The following is a 15250-nucleotide window of genomic DNA, read 5'->3' as shown; positions in this document are numbered from 1 at the left end:
GGTCCCCCTGAAGCCGGGCACACGCAGCCCCCGATCACCCGGGAAACGTTTGTCGAGCAGCATGCTTGCAGTCTGTGTTATCCTTCCCGTCTCTCCAATTTCAACACGTGCCTTCATTTTGTGCTGTTTGCTTTCCTGCCTCATCCCCCCTACTCCTCTTCCCGGCTCCGGGTCCCCCTTGGGCACGGGCGCCCGGGGGTGATAGCGGCCGGCCGGGATGGTTCCCTTTCAAGTCAGACGGTGGGTTCTGAGATGCAGGACGGCAGGCGTGGCACAGTGGCGTTCACAGCGTGTGCAGTCAGCTGATGGAGAACATTTGTGCAGGCTCTGGGAATTGGGAGGGGGCAGCTTCCAGAGCCCATGATGGTTCAGAGCAGAGAGATACAGTGCAATCCATGCAAGGACAGCAGGTGGAAACGGCAGGTGAGATCCATGCCAGCCCGACGCTCCCTGGGCCAGTGATAAGGGATAGGGATTCAGATAGGTGGCCAGCTGCACCCCAGCCCCGATGCGCTGGCAACTGGAGGGGGGCATGTGGCCTGATGCTCAGCCCAGGGAGCCGGCTGTGGCTAAAGACTCAGGGGAGAGCTGATACTTCCACCTGGTCTAACGGCGAGGGGAAGGGAATTTTGCACTGCATCATACCCCTGTGCACATGACACCTGGCCCCCTTTTGCCCCAGTTACACCACTGAGCAGCTTGCATGTCTGGTTACACCCCCGTGTGGCTCACACCCTTGGTTCCTACCCCCCTTCACTTCACCCCTGGCTGACGTACACCCAGATCGTATTGCTGAGCAGCTGGCACTCCCGATTCATCAACAGCCGGGTGTAAATCACCCCTTATCGATTTCCATCGCTCTGTACCCAGCTCACTTGCGCTTGGGCAGTCAGCTGGTGGAGAACGGCTGTGCAGGCTCTGGGATCAGGAAGAGAGGCAGCTTCCGGAGCCCTGTGGGGTTTCAGGGCAGAGAGATACAGTGCAATCAATGGCTGGACAGGGAGTAGAAGTGGCTTGTACCAGTCACACCCGATCACACACCACACCCTCGTCGAGTCACCGCCTTGATAACTGGTACACCGTCCAACCGCAGCCCTGGCTGACCTACCCTCGGCTCCCCTGGTTGGCTTACGCCCCTGAGCCACCCCCTTTAGTCACACCTCTGTGCAGATGGCTTACAGCCCTTTGTTGAGCCATTGATTAACAGCCACTGACCAACTTCCCCAGCTGTTGCTCTTCATCGGGCACACCACCGATTTACACCCACCCACGGTCCCACTGATTCCTGCTCCTGTGGGAATCCCTGCATTGATTTACTCCCTGGCATGCTCCCGTTGTTTGGTGAGGGATTTAACATCGAGGCAAACCCTGGCCTTGGCTGTTGGGCCTCTAAGTCCCTACTGCCTCTACGCGGGAAGTCCTAGCTACGGTTCCACTGCAACCCTTCTTTGTCAAGGTTTATAAGGCCCTGTCTGCTGTGATCACCAGCCTCAGCCCTGCTTTGCCAGTGCCGCACCTTGAGATTAGGGAGAAATTCCTTCGTGCTGATGAGGCCTGTCTGTTGCGATTTCCCATGGGCTGCTCTCGTGTGCAGCTCGGCTGTGCGGGTGAGGCTGGTGCAAACTGGGGCAGCTCCACGGAAGCAAGCGCAGTCAATGGGGCTAATGCCAGCAGTGTATCCGAGCCACTGAATGTACACGTCCAACTCAGACCTGCCAGGGACACGTGCATTGTGATGCCTTGTCACTGTAGCCTCCTCACTCCTCCATAGACCATCTGCTGCCACAGGACCTTTCGCTCCCATCTCCACCAGCTTCAGCCAGCTGGGGGCCTGCTTCCCCGCTGTCTTATCATTCACACCTGTGCCAGCTCGGTGCCAAATGCTACCCCGGGGGTGAGTGAATGGAGATGCCTGATTGGTAGCACAGTGCACCCACCCTGCCCTGATGGAGATGACTTCCTAAGGGAAAGGAGAGTAGAGAATCAGATCCTGGGATGAATGGAGTCCCTGCCCAGGGTGTGGTTGGGGCACTGAGCTGGCTTTGCGACCCTCCACGTTCTGGAAACATTCAAGGAACAGACGTTGTATGAATGGCAGCAAAAAGATGAGACAGAAGGGGGGAGGAGGAATTGCACAGCGAGCCGCTGAGAGGCCCACCATCCCAGGGGATGCTTGTAGCCTCCATGCCCAGCTACAGCTGGCTCTCCTTGCGGTGACTGTTCTCTGCCTCGCGTCGAGGAGTCCCACAGTGTAGGGCTAGCTATACATGTGACTAATGCAGTTAGGAGTTAGTATGTTCCAGAGGCTGGTGCCCTGGACTCAGGTATAGGAGACGTGGGTTCTGTTCTGAACTCTGCTGCTGGGTGACCTGGGACAAGGTGCTTCACCTTCATGTGCCTCAGTTTCCCCATCTGTAAAATGGGGATAATGAGCATGATCTCCTTTGTAAAGCGCTTTGAGATCTACTGATGTCAGGAGCTGGGAAATGGTATTGTTAAGGGCAAGGATATAGTTAGTGCTGGGGACTGGAAGTCCCGACTCCTGGGTTCAGTTCCCAGCTTAGCCACTTGGATAAGTCCCTTTCCTTCTCTGGCCCTCAGTTTCCCCCATCTGTACGTTGGAGCTAATGATACCTGCCTCGCAAGGCAGTTGGTTTGTTAGTGTCTCTGGAGCATTTGGAGCCCCTCAGCTGGGAAGGGCCGAGCCCTGTTATTGGTGTTTCCTGTCGGCAGGGCAGCGAAAGGGGGCAGCTCGAGCCAGGCAGTCTCTAGCGAGATCAGGCTCGGTGGAGTGCTATCCACTGAGCCGAGCAGGGCTCCCAGAGCATCTGGAAGGGCCTGGGTCTGACGCAGAGGGAGGCCCAAGCTGCTCCCTCTGAGATCCTTGCAGGCTTTTCTTTCTCTCAGTGATGGATCCTCCGTTAATCCAGCTGCAGACCCCAGGAATGGGAGAGAAGGGCTTAGCAGAGGGGAAATGGTTCCTGCAGAGTCGCAAGCTTCCCTGATGGATTATTATTTGTTTGACAGTAGCTCCCAGCCACAATCAGGGCCCCACTGTGCCAGGTGCTGTACGTACACATGGGGAGAGAGACTACGTGTGCCAGTGAGTTTACAATCTAAACACTTACGGCAGAGTAAGGGTAGGAGGGGAAACTGGGGCACGGAGGGGGAACGTAACGTGTTGAAGGTCACAGAGCACAGTTTCAGTTCTGGGAGCAGCACCCTGGTCTCCTATCTCATCCTATACACGAGACAAAGCGTCACCTAGACACAGAGCCCATGTGGGGCAGATCTCTTTGCAAACAAGCTCTGCCCAGAGACTGTTGCTGGCCGTTTCCCTGCACTGCAGAGAGACATTTCAGGGTATTTCCTGCGTTTCATCCTTTTCTGACACGAGCCAACTTTCTGGGGTCAGCAGAGGGAGAGCGGGTTGGCTCGTGGAGCCTTAGCGCATCCGAGGCCAGTGTGAATCAAAGCGTGGAACCTCTGAGTGACGGCCTCAAAACTTTCCCCTCCTTGACCATGGCGTTCTGCTTTCTCTGCCCCTCTTCTTATTCCTGCTGAGTAACTTGGGGGTCGGACCCTCCGCTGGCCCAAATTGGCATCACTGCACTGGAGTCAATGGGGCTGTATCCTCCACTGATGTAAACGGGTGTAGCTCCCTTCGAGCGAATGGGCCAGAGCCGCAGTTCGTGTACATGGATGCAGTTTCATTCACTTCAGATTGAAGTGGGAGGTTAGGTGGCAGGGGGTGCTGGCCACGCTTGATTGCCACTCTGGGCATGAGAGTGGTGAACTCCATGGTCCGCAGGGGAAATTCCCCGCCGTAAAGAAGGCTAGCACAAGGCATGCGCATGACTCTAGTCCAGGGGTCGGCAACCTTTCAGAAGCAGGGTGCCGACTCTTCATTTATTCACTCTAATTTAAGGTTTGGCATGCTGGTAATACATTTTAACGTTTTTAGAAGGTCTCTTTCAATAAGTCTTTAATATATAACTAAATTATTGTTGTAGGTAAAGTAAATAAGGTTTTTAAAATGTTTAAGAAGCTTCATTTAAAATTAAATTAAAATGCAGAGCCCCCCAGCCCGGTGGCCAGGACCCGGGAAGCATGAGTGCCCCGAAAATCAGCACCCATGCCGCAGGTTGCCTACCCCTGGTCTAGTCCCACCAGATAAATACACAAAGGGAGCGGGTCTCCTTCGACGTGTCAGGCTCGCTCTGCTGCAGCGGACACGGGGCTAGCTCCGGGGCAGGGGGACCTGAGCTGAGCCAAGCTCTGAAAGATTTTTCAAATTTTTGGTTTGCAAAAAATGTTCCGGTTTTCGACTTTTCTTCCCAGGATTCGGGACGGGAAAATGTTCTAAATCTCTAAACATTTTCCAGGACAAGAAATCCATTTCCCGCCCAGCTCCAGCCATGAATTCCACTGACGAGTGGGGCCTAAAGGGATTACGGAAAAGAAATGGTTTGGAAGGAATGAAGCCATTGAAAGTCAGGGCAGCGCCAGTGTCCGCGAACCCTTCTATTTTCAGGGTGGATCCCAGCTTGGCGCTCGCCTTCTGGCAGCCATTCGCTTTGCAGCCAGCTTCTCTCTTCCTGCTGGGCATTTTGATGTATATTTTAAAGGGCGACCCGTGAGTCTGTTACATTCCTCTGCCTTTTTCCTCTCCTGCTCCCCTCCTTCCCAGCCTCGCGAGCTCCCCGTTGTCTGACAGCCGGCCCGAAACGTCGCCGAGCCAAAGAATGTTTTCATGGGGCTTGGGTCTTTCCAGACGCAGAGCTTCAGAGAGCGAGCGAGGCAGCAGGCTGAGTGGAGCACAACGCCTTATTTATTCAAGTCTGGTCCGTGACTAAGTAACTTCCCCCCCCTTCCTGTCATGTCGATTACACAAACTGTTACTGAGCCCCGGCCTGCAGAAGCCAATTGCAGCCGCACGGAGGGGGCTGGTCAGCCTCTTCCAGGCATGACATTAAAAATATGCCAGACTTTCAGACCAGGAGCTGCTCCTGGCAAATGGCGGAGCGGGTTACCAAGCAGAGAGCACAGAGTGCCCCTTGGGGGCTGTGCCACAGGGCCCAATAGATGGGGAATTCGGGGATGGGCTGGCTTTTGAAGTGTGATCAATTCAGCCAGACAAGGGCATCAGCTCAGGCCTCTCCTGAGCTGCTCGCATCTGGTAGCACCAGCTGCCACCCAAGACAGGATCACAGGGAGGGAGAATGTGAACTGCTTTCTCCTCATCTCCTTTGCACTCGAACGGGCACGGGATACATCTGGGGAAAGACGGGCCTGAGCCCGATCCAAAGACCTTTGAACTTAAGGAAGGTTCAGAGTTTGAACTGAATATTTCAGCTGGTTTCTGGGCTAGATTCTCAGCAGTGATTCTGTGCTGATGTCTCCCATCTCTCTAGCGTACTGAACCAAAACACCGGGTCCAAATACCCCCAGATTTGGGTAGCCCAGACCTAGCCTTGAGGCCACGCCTGGCTGTGTTTGCACTCACTCTGGTGTGAGCCAGAGAGCTCTGATTGTCAGCGATATGTTGGACGGGCGGATCCTCTGGGAGAAGGAAGGAAGTCGGGTTTATTGATCTGAATGAAAGCAAGGGAAGCAGAGAGGTGCAGAGACGGGGCGCAGGTTTCACGGAGCAGGGAGACTCCAGAGAAGAGAGCTCTGCCCACCCCGTCCAGGGGGAGGGATCCTGGGCCAGGCAATGAGTCAGTGTCGTCTCTGTTACCACCTCTTGTCCTACAGTCCTTCTGAGCACCAAGCCACACCAAGTGCTGGCGGGGTAGAGACGTTGCTCTGAAACAGCTACTGTGGAGATGGCCCAGGCATGGGGGTGGCCCCTCCGTGTAGCAAAGAGGAGCTGGCGGGCCAGTCTGGGCTTGCCAAGGCAAGGTCCCCCCTGCAGGCTCTGTATCTCATCCCCATCCTTCTGCCTGGTTAGACTCTTAGTCGAAGAGAGAGGCCTAAGCTACTGATCAGAGCACAAGGCCAGGAGCCAGGAGCCTCAGTTTCCCCATCTGTCCTGCCGGGGGTTGGGAGGATGAATTTGTGACAATGATGCACAGTGCTATACAAATCCCCAGGGTCATTATTAGCTCAGTGGCCTGCATTCCTGCCACTCTGGATCCACGAGCCAGCCCAGAAATCTCACCTCACCGCATCAGAGCCTTAGTTAACTTAATCCTGGGTCCTGGCAATGGCTTCTCCTGGGAGCTGCATCGTGGGAATCTCTACTGGGAAGGGATCGGCCCTTCGGAGCCCAGGGGACCTATGGGAAGGATCATTTGCGACAGGGCTGAGGGTGAAAGGCAGAGCCTTGACAGGCATGGAGACTCAGGCCCTCTCTTTTGCCACGTACCAGGCACAGTCCGGGAGAGTCCCCCCTTCGAACCTGTGACCTCCGCGCCCCACACTGCAGAATGCTCTTTCTTCAATTTAACAGTGGCTTCCTACATTTTACCTTAAAGCTGTTCCCAATCGATGCAAGCAAAACGGAAAAGAGCCCCTCTGAAATTGAAATCCGATTCGCTGCAGAGAGGTCTGCACCAGTTTAACTACATCAGTTTAAATTCACACCTTGGGTGCAACTTTCTCATGGGGACAAGGCCTAACTGATTTAAACTAAACGTGATTAAGGCTGGTTTAAACCAAAATAAGTCAGCCTACGTGGCCTTTTGTGCCAATTTAACAAAGCCAGTTTAAAAGTCACCCCTCTATAAACTAGCGCAACTCTGCATTTGGCACAGCCAGAGTTTGGGCAAGTCACTGATCAGCTCTGCCTCCATTCTGTGATCTGCAACTCAGAGATACAAATACTCATCCCAGGGCTTGTCTACCCAGGGAACCTGACCACAATTAAATTCACCCCCTCTTCTATTCTGGAATAATTTCCCCATACAGGCAAGCCCTACTTTACAAGACCATGGAGAGGATCAGTGAATGTTTGAAAGGTGCTTTGAAGACGAAATATACAAGTGCAAAAGACTACCACGTCCCAGCTAATCTCTATTTCTCTGTAATCAAGCTTTCAGGTAACAGCAGTAGACCTGTTCAGCCATGAGTTCTTTGCTGGAAAAATCTCACCTCCTTTTCTGCTTGTAAAGAGCCCACAAACAGAGTGGGGAATTCCCCCCACACCTTGACTTTAATTTGATATTGGTAATAATTTGCTGAATCATTTCCAGGAATAATGCTCAGCCTGCACCTCAATTGGGAGAACTCTACTCAAAACATAAGCTATTTTGATTGGACATTGTGATGAAGTGGGAATCTTCTGTAATGTTTCTGTGAGGCCTGTGTGTGCCTCAGTTTCCCCTATGTGCAGCAGGGTTACCTACTGGGGAGAAAGGGTTGTTTTGCTCTCTGCTGAGGCTATGACACAGGTGTAAATGGTACTTAGCTGTCTGGGGCTTGGGCCAGCTTTTGAGAAAACCATGGCAAACCCAATCACTGGGACTTTGATACCTAACCATCAACTACCACGGATGGCCCACCTTTCTGCAGGAAGCCAAGCAGCGTTTGCCCAGCGGGAGAACCGAGGGCGGGGGTGGTGCCGGAGGATGGTTAAGGGTTGGCTGCTGAGAGCTTCCAGGGGGCTGTTCACCCAGGGACTCCGACAAAGTGAGGCCAGAGAGACAGAGCTGGACCCCAGGGGTTCACCAGTGGTTCTCAAACTTACTTGATCACCCCCCCCTTCTTTGTGTCTGTAGAAGTTCATGTCTTCCCCGCCCCGCCCGCCACACAAGCACATAGCCTAATTAAAAAACCCCACAACATAAATCTCTCACTAACTATTAAAACCAGTCAGGCACTGATTCAAGCAAAGCCAACCATCCACTGTAATAAGAACAAAAGCAGAACTGGGATTGTGGTCGACGCTTACGGTTTAATATGCGCACCGCGCCGTAGCCGACAGATTCACGTACCGAAGGCAGCGACTTTGGCTACCGCTGTGCGAGCGGAACAGAAATCCATCCACAGGCCCAGCGCCACCGGAGGACCTGATCGGTCTGGAGCAATCAGCTTTTCTAGTTAGTCATTGCTGGGGGTAAAATGTGAGCAGGACCAGAGCTCCTCATGCCCCCCCCCATACATTTCACACGCCCACCCCCCAGTTTGAGAACCTCTGCTCTAGGGTAACGGGACTTCAACTTTCATTTCTCTGTGCTCACCTAAGGACTTGCTGCGCCGGATAAACCCGGCGGTGGCTGAGCGGCCTGCAGAATCTAGCGGGGGTGCATCGCTCCCTGAGAGCGTCCCACTCTCTTTCAGGCGTCCATCTCAGCTGGACGCACTGAGCAGAGCTCACGGTGTGAAGCAGGAGCGCGGACAGCCCAGAGATCCTGTCTAAGGAGGCGGTGAGGCCATGTGGCTTACCCTGCTGGAGGAGTGAGACCCCTAGGAGGTCTGGCATGCTGAAGGGGTTACTGACAGAGACAGCTGTAAAGCTAGACCCATAGCACCGATCCTGTGGTTCTATGACTGGCACTGAGCAGGACACCACCACCCTGGCAAGGGCTGGTGGTGCAGGCCAGCTGCCTCAGTTTCCCCAGTCAGTACTTCCGCACCTTCTCTGGTGGTTTACATGGCTCAGCCTTCCAGCCAAGTCACTACAAAGGTCAATTCCTTCCAAGCTAGCGGAGTCCAAAGTCACCATCCAAACAACCACAGAATAATCAAATCTATGTTACAGCTGGGTGTGCTCTCGGTCCTTTCAGGGTTATCCAGCTCTCAGCCACCCCACTGCCAGGGCCTGGCCTAAAAACCACCAGCAGGTCTAAACAGGTCCCGGTCAGGGCCTACCTGCCCTCCGGGGCAGCTCAATCAGGCATGAAACCTATCCCGGCTCCAGTCTGGCTTCTCTCCCCACACCAGGGCTGTTGGTCTTTTCTCCACCTTGCTGGGGCAGGCTCTCCCCTTTTTAGCCCTTCCCTTCTGGCTTGACACCTGCTACAGGTGCGGCAGGAGGGGCTGATTGGGCTCACAGCAGCACATTAACCCTTCTAGCTCTGTGTGGGCTTGGCGACCCCCCTCCCAGACACACAGGGTGGGTGTGGAGCCGCTAGGAGGCACTGCAGTAAGAATAATCCGGGTCACAGCTCTCAGCCACGGGAATTGGAAAGCCCACCTCAGTGGGGGATGGGCAAAAGACAGTTCCTGCCCTGGTCTAAGTGGTGCAAGAACCTTCTCCTCTGCATCTCCTGCCAGCTGAAACAGCCTCCTTGTATCGGGATCTCATCAGCTTTCCATCTCAGTTCGTATCTCATCGGGAAACATCTCTCCCTGATCTCTGCCTCTTCATTTCCTTCTCCCCTGGCTGCCCTGTACCTATGTTGTCTGTTGTTATGGGGTGACCATGATCGAAGGCCCTGCTTAGTGTGAGAATTAGTGCTCTGGCTGCTGCAGGCAACTTTGCTTTGCACTAGGTGAGACCCCATCTCTCTTAAACAGAGGCAGCAGGACCGCACTGGCCCCCCCAGTCACACCTTAGACAGGCATTCAGACTCTGATGAATCTTTCCTGGGATCAGGACCTGCTGCTGTCCAATAAGGGAGCAGCTTGCCAAATGGTAGCAAAGCTCACACCAGCCAGGTCTCTCTCAGACACCCCATCCCAGTGAGGGGATCAGTGACTTGCCCAAACTCTGGCTCTGCCTACATGCAGAGTTGTGCTAGTTTATAGAGGGGTGACTTTTAAACTGGCTTTGTTAAATTGACACAAAAGGCCACGTAGGCTGACTTATTTTGGCTTAAACCAGCCTTAATCACGTTTAGTTTAAATCAGTTAGGCCTTGTCCCCATGAGAAAGTTGCACCCAAGGTGTGAATTTAAACTGATGTAGTTAACCTGGCGCAGACCGCTCTGTGGCTAATTGGATTTCAGTTTCAGAGGGGCTCTTTTCCGTTTTGCTTGCATTGATTAGGAACAGCTTTAAGGTAAAATGCAGTAAGCCACCGTTAAATTGAAGGAAGAGCAGCCACACAACTAACCCCATGTAAACACAGTCCAAGAGGCGTTATCAGGGTTGGGACTAGAACCCCAGGCATCCAATTTCCCAGTCCCGATCTTAGACCACTAGGCCTCAAATGATCCATTGGATCCAGCTGGATTCAGAAATTGCCACTCATCTGCTCTGTGCTAAGACTTTCCTGGCTCTCTTCCCTATAGCAGGCATGTCTTCCGTGTCTCTGAACCTCCACCCTCCTCTTCAAAGCCCGGCTGACTGACATCCAGGTTCAGCGCTCTGGCTTTTCACATCCATGCTGCTTTTGAAGTTAGATGAATCGGAATAATTCATTTCCTAATTCCCAGAACTTCCACATTTAGGGCCAAATCCTGGGAGGGGCACTGAGCTGCCAGAACTCATGGCAAGCGCTCTGCAGTGCTTGGGATCTGACCCTGAGAAAACAGTCCCAGAAAATGAAGAATGCATGGGTGAAATCGAATGATACTGCGGACAGCCCGACAGGGCAAAACGAACCTTGTTTACAAAACTCAGTAGCTGAATGAGCCAACGGGGGATTTCCTCTCCCGGCTTATTCCAGACACGTGGGCCACCGCCTAATCTCGCTCCTGACCCTGCTTGCTTTGGGCAATAGCTTCCTCAGACACCCCTACTTAAGAGCTCCAGATTCCTTCCTTCACGGCTGTGCTCAGACCCGGTTCAGGCATGCTCATTCAGCCGAGGTCAGCCAAGTTCATATGCAATGGCTGAAATCCACCCCCGTGCGGAGGAGTGAATTAAGCCCCTTAAACCGTTTAACCCCCACTTAACAGCCACGTCCGTGAAACCGCCCCCACGTCTGCCACTGATTTGATCCCTCATTGGCATCCTTAGAAAGGCCAAGGAAACCGACGTCCCTTAATCAGTCACTTTTGTTCAGGCATATGGCGCATTGGCAGGGGTATGGGGAAGACTTTCACTGCTGCTGGCCTTGTTCCCTGGGTAGCAAAATCTCCAGCTTCTCGAGCTGTTGGTTCGGTGCCTTTCAGTCCTTCTGGCAGAGAAAGTTCTGTAAAAGGGGGTAGAAGGTGCCGTCCCTGCTCCAGAACGCAGTGCGTGACTTGTGGCTTGTGCCGGCTGGTGGCCCACAAACAACTCAGGTGTTGATACAGTCTCCGACTCTTCGAATGCCACCCGTCCGGCAGGAGAGTCGTGTGGCCTCAGTGTCAGTCAGCGGCGTTTCCCCCTGGGGGACCGGGGCGCTCACACAGACCACGTGGAACGTTAAGTACAGCGGGGAGGAAATTACCTGATGGCAAACTGCCTCGTTGGAAAATGCCGGTTTGTCAAAAGTGAACTGTTTCTCCGAGATTTGTTATGTCAATGAAACTCTGGTTCTGGCGGGTGGAGGAGGAAATACGGGGGTGGGGGAGTTTTCAATAAGGTTGCAACATTGTGTTGACATTTTTGGACCCGCATGTTTTGATTTTTTTCTTTGTTTTGTGTTTTCGAAACAACTTGGTTTTCAAATGTCTCTAATCTCGTGTTCGTTTGCTTTTGTAAAGTCAAAATCAGTGCAAAATGTTTCAGTTTGATCAAAATGAAACCATTCAACTGAAAAATTTGTTCACAATTCTGTTTCATGGGGAAATTTTGGAGGCCAGGGGGGAGAATCGTGTTCGTTCCATTTTGGACCAGAAGCATTTTTCACATCACGGAATTTCCTGCAAGACAGTAAATCTGATCCCTGCCCAGCTCTCCGGCCCTGGTGCTGTGGCTTTTCTACCTGAGATGCGGCCCGATGGTGCCGGCTCCAGGACACATTGGCTAAATCACAGACTTTCATTAAGCTCGCCCTGCGGAGAGCTGGAGTCCCCGGCTGGGAGGGAGAAATTGCGTTTCCATTTGTCACTTGCGCCGAGAATAAATGAGGAGATGGATGTAAAATAAAGAAACTGGGCGACGTGTCTGGGATGGCTTCACGGTGACCCGTGTGCTGCACAGAGGCTTGGAGACATGAGGGGAGGAGATGATGAGCCATGGGGTGGCGGAGGCTTTGCTGAAGGGCTTGCCTGCCTCCCGCTCAATCATTAACCATCCTCGGGATGGGATTTGTCACTGAGGACCTCTCAGCCCATCTTGGGCGGTTCTCCAGGCAAGAGGTCCCCTGGCACTTTCTGGAAGCAGTGGGATTGCCTCACAGAGCAAACCATGAAAAACCTCCTTGCCCAGGGCTCTGCTCCAGGGTGAATCCATCCATAGGCCAGCCTTGGAGCTTGTGGGCTCCAATCTTAGCTGGGCCAGCGGCCTTGGCCAAGTCACACAATTTCCCCTTGCCTCAGCCCCCACATCTGTACTATGGGGATAATAAACACCACTGTCCTTGGATACTCCGCTCCTGATGCAAGGCTCTTTGGTGCAGGGACCATGTCTGTACAGCACCCAGTACAACAGGGCCCTATTAATACAGACGATTAATAATAGTAATGCTCCCCCTCCTGGTGAAGTTACTGGAAAGCCCCCCCCCCCCCGTTGTTTTCCTGGCTCCTCCTGCTGGCCTGGCTGGCTGGGAAAGCTGGAGGCTGGGAGCTTGGTGTCTCCGACTGGGATCTGGATCATCTCCACTGAAGCATTGTGAGTGCCCGGATGCCATGGTGATGGGTGCCCAATCGAGGCTGGTCACTGTGAATAATAACCCAAAGCCTAGTCTGTTTTGGACAGTTAAGCAGACTGGCGGGAGGGAGGGTGAAGCTGGGAGGTGGACGGGACCGAGCCAGCTTCCCAGGAGGTCAGTGGCAGATGGCCCAGACACGCATTTGCTCTCTGCACCGTTGGCTTTAGGCCAGACATCGCGAGCTCTGTTTGTGCTCCCCCCGCTCCCCCCAGTCTGGTAGCGAGTCGGATCTCAGCGAAAAAAGAACATCGCCTCCAAGAGGCACTTGGCTGTCTGCATCCCTAGCCATTCTCATCAAGCTAGGGGCTGTCACAGCCTGCCCCCGCCCTATGTGGGGTGTCCAGCAGTCGCCCACAGCAAGGGACTGGCGCGTGGTCAGCAAGGGGGCCTGGGGAGTTTGGTGGCCAGCCCGGCGGGATGAGCTGTCTGTAACCATGTCTCCAGGTGCCCTCTGTGTTCTGTCACACACAAGAATATTTTGAACACGCATGTACAGTGGTGTTTTTCACCCCCCCCCCGCCCAGCGCCGACAGCTGAGGTCCGACACGTACGTTACCAGGCCTAATGCTAACAAGCCTGAGGTTCCTGCAGTTCAAAGCCCTGTTGTCCACGAGGAAGGATGAGCATTGCTCTCGGCAGCCACACGCCCCTTGCAGAGACTAGCTCCGTACCCAGATATTCCTGGGATAGGCCCCCACCTCCATGTGGGTTGCAAACTGGGGGACTGGGGCCCTTCTATCCCTGGTGCTCGTGTGGTCCCCTCACCCTGGTGTCTGAGCACCCCAGGCACTAACATATTTATCTTCATAACACCCCCACCCCCAGGGGCAGGGCAGTGCTGTTGTACAGAGGGGAAACTGAGGCACAGCGAGACTAAGTGACTTACCCAAGGTCACACAGGTAGTCTGTGGCAGAGACAGGACTTGAACCCTGGTCTCGCAAGTCCCAGGAAAACACCGTAACTATTGGGCTGAGCTTCCTTTCCTAGGGCCTGGGGTCTCCTTGTGCCGCCACAATGTGTTGCTCTGGAGGCAGAAGTGGGCATGCCTCCTGCCTCCAAGGGCTGAGGCAAAAGCTGCCCGGGGCCGCCAGCAGCACTCTGAGGCCCGGCAGGAACAGGGCAAGGTGCCAGCACTGGCATTGGCATGCCAGGGCCTCTCCGGGAAGCTATGGGCCTCGGGGGTTACCAGGGACAAATGGATGAGGGCGATGGGAGTGAAAACTCCCCAGGGATAGGGCCCGTTTATCCCTGTCACTTGGCCTGGGCGATTAAACCCTGGCCTTGTTTTCCTTTGCTACAGATGGCAAGGCCGCCCCGGGCTGCTGGCTCCGGCATTTAGGGGGTGATTCTCCCTCGTCTTCTAGCTTGCACGAGTTGTTGATCCTGAGTTATGGCCATTTCTCCAGCTGCTGCTCATTGGCTGTGGTCTCCGGCAGGGTCCCTGCTGCCTTTGCCAGCTGGTCGATATCTCTTGGCTTGCCGTGTGCGTGCGCGGGAGAGGGAGGAGATGGGTCTGTTATTCTCTGCTCACTTGCTTTGCTTCTCTCCGAGCAGGCAGAGCCCATGGGGAGGAAGCTGTCCATCCCCTCCTCCTTTGTTCTGACAGCTCCCGTCGGCTTTGTGCCATGGAGCAGGTTACTGCCCGGCCCGGTGTCACGTCCCCGGGGAGTGCGTGCTGGGGGAGCGGGACAGTCCAGTGTCTAGAGATGAGCGTTCATCTTCTCTGTGTGACAATACTGCAAACAGGCTGCGGCTGAGATCAGGGCCGCAGCATGCTAGGCGCCGTATACACACGGAGCTTGAGACAGTTCCTACCCCACAGAGCTCAGGCTAGCTAGACAGATGGACAAAGGGTGGGAGGGGAAAGAGGGGCCCAGAGAGGTGATTTGCTCACAGTTACACACGCAGCAGGCTAGTGGGATTAAAACCCAGGTCTCTGTCCCAGGCTCTGCCACCGATGCCTTGTGCAGCCTAGGGCAAGTCACGTCTCTCTGTGCCTCAGTTTCCCAGCTATGAAATAGGGATAGCGATGCTGCCCCTGCAGTGTGACGTGTGTTGAGTTGACGCCTTTCTTGGGAGCGTGTCTGCCCTCCGGGAGGGGAACACACGACCAGGGAGTTCTCACTGCCTGCATAGCACAGCCCACCATGTGCAACCACTGGGCGGGGGGTGGGCGGTGACTTTCCCCAGCTGCTGTGGTCCCCTAGGAAGTGTCCCCCTGTAGTCCTGGGTCCCCAGAGCAAGCCTGCTCCCGCTGTGCCCCGTCACACTCTCTGCCCACCCTGGAACTCCTCCCCCCGAGTGGGGAGTCTGTGCTCAGGGTCTGGCCCCTTTACCTTAACACGGGCCCAACCCCGAAGTCCTTCTTTAGGCCACACGCCCTCCGTGAAGTCACTGGGAGTGGGAGACAGCAGAGGGAGGGTGCGTCCTGCCTGGTCCTTATCGGGAGCCTGCAGTGTGTGTGTGGGGAGGGGTATGGAGCTGGTCCCCTAGCCCAGTCTGGGTGGGTGGGAGCCAGGCACTGCCCTCCCCCCACCCAGGAGAGCCAGGCCCTGCCTCCAAGGGGTAGGAAGAGCTGGCAGAGCTAATACCCAGCGGTGGCTCTGTCCTGGCCCATGCTG

The 15250-nt window shown here is 54.6% G+C and overlaps 1 protein-coding gene across 2 annotated transcripts in view; it reads left to right on the top strand.

Moving 5' to 3' along the window:
- SRRM3 (serine/arginine repetitive matrix 3) overlaps positions 1 to 15250 on the top strand; it is a 178697-nt gene that overhangs the window by 105027 nt on the left and 58420 nt on the right. The window lies entirely within an intron of this gene.

The sequence above is a fragment of the Natator depressus genome, chromosome 17, assembly GCF_965152275.1.
Source record: "Natator depressus isolate rNatDep1 chromosome 17, rNatDep2.hap1, whole genome shotgun sequence".
NCBI classification, from domain to species: Eukaryota; Metazoa; Chordata; order Testudines; family Cheloniidae; genus Natator; species Natator depressus.
The sequence above is the reverse complement of the archived record's forward strand: the minus strand, read 5'-3'. Positions and strand labels throughout refer to the sequence as shown.